Genomic DNA, 5,000 nt, shown 5'->3' with positions numbered 1-5,000 from the left:
CCTAATACTTTCTGATCTGTTGCAATTGTACTGTACCATGACTCATGCCCGTAAAATAAAATGGGTCTAACCATGGACTTGTAAATTTTCACTTTAGTATGTACCGAAAGCATATTATTATTCCAAACAGATTTCAACATTCCAACAGCTCGCCAAGCCTGTCTAATCCTCTCCTCAATTTCATTGTTTAATGATCCATTAGATGATACAATCGTTCCCAGATATTTAAAGTTTTCTACATTCTTCACCACATTATTCCCAATTACACAATCGATTTGGTTCTCCACGTTCATATTAATAATTTCAGTCTTTCCACAATTTATTACCAATCCCACTTTTTCTCCTTCCTCCATCAGACAATCGAAGCACCCTCTGCATCTCGTAAATACTTCCGCAAATCAGTACAATATCATCAGCATAGTCCAAATCCATCAGCTTCTCGTTTTCTTTCCAGTTAATTCCTGCACCTGTTCTCCTTACAACCTTTTTCATAACATAATCCATAACCAAAACAAACAACAATGGCGAAAGAACTCCTCCTTGAATCACTCCTGACCTAACTTGAAATGGATCACTCGAAGAACCACCCACCATTACCTTACAAAAAGTACCTTCATGCAGGCTTCTAATAATATTTACAAACTTTTCTGGTATACCATAGAATCTCATAATTTTCAACATAGGTTCACGTGAAACACTATCAAACGCCTTTTCAAAATCCACAAAACACATACTAAGTGGCATTTTCATCTCATTGGCGTGTTGCATTAGATGCCTTACAATAAAAATCTGATCATTACAACCTCGACCCTTTCTAAATCCCGCTTGTTCTTCTCTTAAAATTTTATCAATTACTGGCTCTATTCTGTTCAACAAGATTTTGGAAAAGACTTGCAACTACAGGCGTCAAAGTTATCCCCCTCCAATTGCCACACACACTTAAATCTCCCATTTTTGGTATTTTTATAATCACTCCATTTTTCCACTCTTCTGGAATTCCATCATTATCCCAAGCCACATTAAAAAGTTTTAAAAGCGCATTCATCAACTCGTCATTTTCCACCTTAAGCATTTCAGGGAATATTCCATCCTCTCCTGGGGCCTTAAAATTCTTTAACTCCTTTATAGATTTTGCTACCTCTTCCAAGGTTATATCCCCTGTTTCTATCTGCAAATCTCTCTCGGCTGGCAAAATGTCCTCTTCAGCTGGGATTGGTCTATTTAGAACAGATTCAAAGTGCTCTTTCCACCTTCCTTTTATATCCAAATCTTTAGTCATCAAATTACCATTTCTATCTCGTACAGGTATTTCCTTCCTTCTCTTTTCAGTCCCAGTTAACTCCTTTATGGCCTGATACGCTGCTCTTGTGCTCTGACCGTCATTTTTACTTAATTTAATTTCTGTCTCTGTCGCCTTTTCATCATATAGTCTCCTCTTATCACGTCTAACTAGTCTTTTTACTTCAGAATGTATACTCCAGTACTTTGCTCTAAGTACTTCAACTACCTGGCCATCAGCATGTTGTTCTTCACTTCTTAACTTAGCCTCTTTCCTTTTCTGAATTGCATTCCATGTTTTTTTTTTTTTTTTTTTTTAGATAACAGAACGGAGGAAGGAAAAACAAATGGGGAAAAAAAAATAATCCATACACCAGATTACTGGTGTCCTCTCTTCATAAAATATCTGTAACAGTTAGACTTGAACAGTTGTGGGTTGAAATTTGGAGGAAAACAACTCTGGGGAAGCGAGTTCCAGAGAGATGCAGTTCGGGGAATGAAAGAATTCTGATAGGCAGAAGTTCTGCAATATGGTTGAGTGACATTCCAGTCATGAGCGCTACCAGAAGCCCGTGTAGCAAGAGGGAAGGCATGGAGAGGTGGCACCATGGACGCAACTTCGTCTGAGCATTTGCCAAAAAAATATCTGTAAAATAATGCAAGGGAGGCAACATTCCTTCTTACTTGCAGGGGAGGTAGTTTATATGTAATGGCACGGTTGTTAATGATTCTAACAGCTTTATTCTGAATTTTGTCTAGTTGTCTTAATGCAACCTCTCCACAACCATTCCACAAGGGTGAGCAATATTCAGGCTGAGAGCGCACATGACTCTTATAAATTATAGCTAACTGCTCATCGGCGAAGAAGTTACGGACTCTGTACAATAATCCAAGTTTCTTTGAGGCGGTTTTAGCAAGTGATCTGACATGAGAGGTCCAGCTGAGGGCACTGTTAAGTGAGACACCAAGAATTTCAATACTTTTGGAGATGGGAATATTAGTAGCACTGAAGGTAATGTACGAATCTGGCAATATCTGTCTATTAGTAAACTGTATATATTTAGTTTTACTAGCATTAAAAGAGACAAGGTTGTTTTGTCCCCATTCACTGATTGTAGCTAGATCTTGATTTATGGAGATGGCTGTACTGAGTTGAGAGGTAGAGATATTAGACTTTGTAAATGGATGTCTGAGTGTGAATGAACTATGTAGTGTTGAGTCATCTGCATATGAGTGAACGGGATTGTGAGTGACAGATAAGAGATCATTAATATGAACCAGAAATAGGGTTGGCGCCAGAACTGATCCCTGTGGCACGCCGGCGTTAATTGAGTGGAAATTCGAATATACATCATCTACTTTTACTCTTATTTTCCTGTCACTAAGATAAGAAGAAATCAAAGGAACAAAAGACGTTAGTACATAGCAACGAGTTTGGATAGCATAGAACGGTGCCATACTCTGTCGAAAGCTTTAGAGATATCAAGAGCTACTGCATGAGTTTCTCCAAAAAGATCAATTGATTGATGGATGGTATGAGTTAAGAGATTGAGTATGTCAATGGTTGATCTTTCGTGGCGAAAACCGTATTGTCTATCACTAATTAAGTTGTTGGATTCAAGATGTTTAACAATATGCTTATTAATTAAAGTTTCAAATACCTTACCAAGAGAAGATGTGACAGCTATTGGTCTGTAATTGGAGGGGTTAGACGAACTTCCTTTCTTCGGAACTGGGTGGATATTGGCTTCTTTTCATGAATTTGGGAATAAAGAAGTACGTATGCATAGTCTGAATAATTTGGCTAGGACAGAGGCAAGTTCAGGGGAACACTTTTTCAAAACAATTGGCGGAATTCCATCTGGGCCTGGAGCTTTGTTGGTAGGTAAATTGTCTAGGATGGATTTTACAAATCTTGTCTGTATTTTAAGTGGGGCAGTTTCAGGAGAATCAAGTTCCAGTACTGAGATATTCTGGCTGGTATCATCTATGGTAGAGTTTCTTGCAAAGGTACTAGCAAAGATATCTGCTTTCCCAAGTGGGTCATTTGTAATATTGCCATCTGAAGATTTTAGTGGGGGAATGGAAGATGACTTGTTAAAGTTATTATTGAAAGAATTAAGAGTTGACCAGAATATTCTATTGTCATTAGGGTTGTTAAGTAGTTTTGATGCTTACTTTTGAAGAAAGTTTGATTTAGATAGATTTAATATAGCTTTTGCATGATTTCTAGCAATTTTAAATTGGGAGAGTGATTCAGATGTTTTTGATTTTAAGTAAGAGTTATATGCTAATGACTTTTGGGCTGTTGCTCTGGCACAATTGCCATCAAACCATTTTGGAGAGTTTGATCTTTTAGTGAATTGTTGACTTGGTATGAATAAATCCATACCAGCTAGTATTAAGTCGCAAATGTGGGACTGGGTAGAATTGGGATCACTAGAGAAGAAAGACTGCCATGGAACATCAGCAAGATAATTTCTAAATCCATCCCAGTCTGCCCTGTCAAAGTGCCATTGGGTCACCCTGACAGGTTCGGAATGGGGAGGTGTAGGAGGGTTAACTAATGAGGCTTTGATGAGATTGTGGTCAGAGGATCCAAGTGGTGACAGTACCTCTATCCTGTATTGATCTGGATTATTTGTCAAAAATAAATCCAAGAGATGGGCATTATGGTCAGGATTATCAGGTATTCTGGTTGGTTGCTTTACCAACTGGGTAAGATTAAACGATTCCGCAAACAGCTCGCATTCTAGACCAGCGTCGTCAGTCCGGGCAGAATGCAATAACCATTCAACATTGTGTATGTTAAAATCACCCAAAATGGTAATTTCATTGCCAAAGGCAAGGTCAAGGTTACTCAACTGAGTGGATATGGGATCAAATACACTGGGTTCCGAAGAAGCATTGGGGGAACGATAAACTGCACAGATATATTTGGTAATGTTTTGGCAATTTAATTTATATAATGAGTAATCAAAACTGGATGAAGTGAAGTTTAAAATAGTATCAACTGCATATTGGGATTTGATATAACAACAGGTGCCGCCCTTGTTTCGAAAGTTTGTAAGGAGATGGTAACCGGGAAAACAAAATGGAGATATATCGGTAGAGGGTGAGATTTGTGGTTCTGTGAGGAAAAGGGCCAAAGGGGATATGGACTGAAGGAAAAAATGAACTGAGTTTAAATTTGTGGTAAGGCCGCGGATGTTGGTAAAGAATAAGGCCGCACCATCACCTCTTCGCCGACATCCACTTTTTCCTTCTCGCTTTTCCCTTTTTCTTAATAGCAACCTTAGCACTCTCATGCAAAACCTCCTTTACCTCTCTCCACATTTGATTAATATCATTGTCTTCAGATTCCATCAAAGTCTGCAGGACAAGAAACCTGTTCCTACATTCCCACCGAAACTTTTCCCTCGTGCTCTCATCACCTCTCAGCTCATCAAAATCATAATTATTACCTCCTGTACAATTACCATTAACGTTTCTCTTAAGTTTTATTTTAATCTTTGACACAACAAGTTGATGATCACTACCTATATCTGCCCCCCTCCTTACGCAAACATCTTGCAAATAACTCCTATGCCTTCTGCTAATTGCAATGTGGTCAATCTAGTTACAATATTTACCACATGGTGAAATCCAAGTAGTCTTATGTATTTTTCTATGCTCAAAGATAGTTCCACCAATTATAAGGTCATTTGCCAAACAAAAGCTTC

The sequence above is a fragment of the Coenobita brevimanus genome, chromosome 31, assembly GCF_032717465.1.
Source record: "Coenobita brevimanus isolate Jiangsu-jjx chromosome 31, ASM3271746v2, whole genome shotgun sequence".
NCBI lineage: Eukaryota > Metazoa > Arthropoda > Malacostraca > Decapoda > Coenobitidae > Coenobita > Coenobita brevimanus.
The sequence above is the reverse complement of the archived record's forward strand: the minus strand, read 5'-3'. Positions refer to the sequence as shown.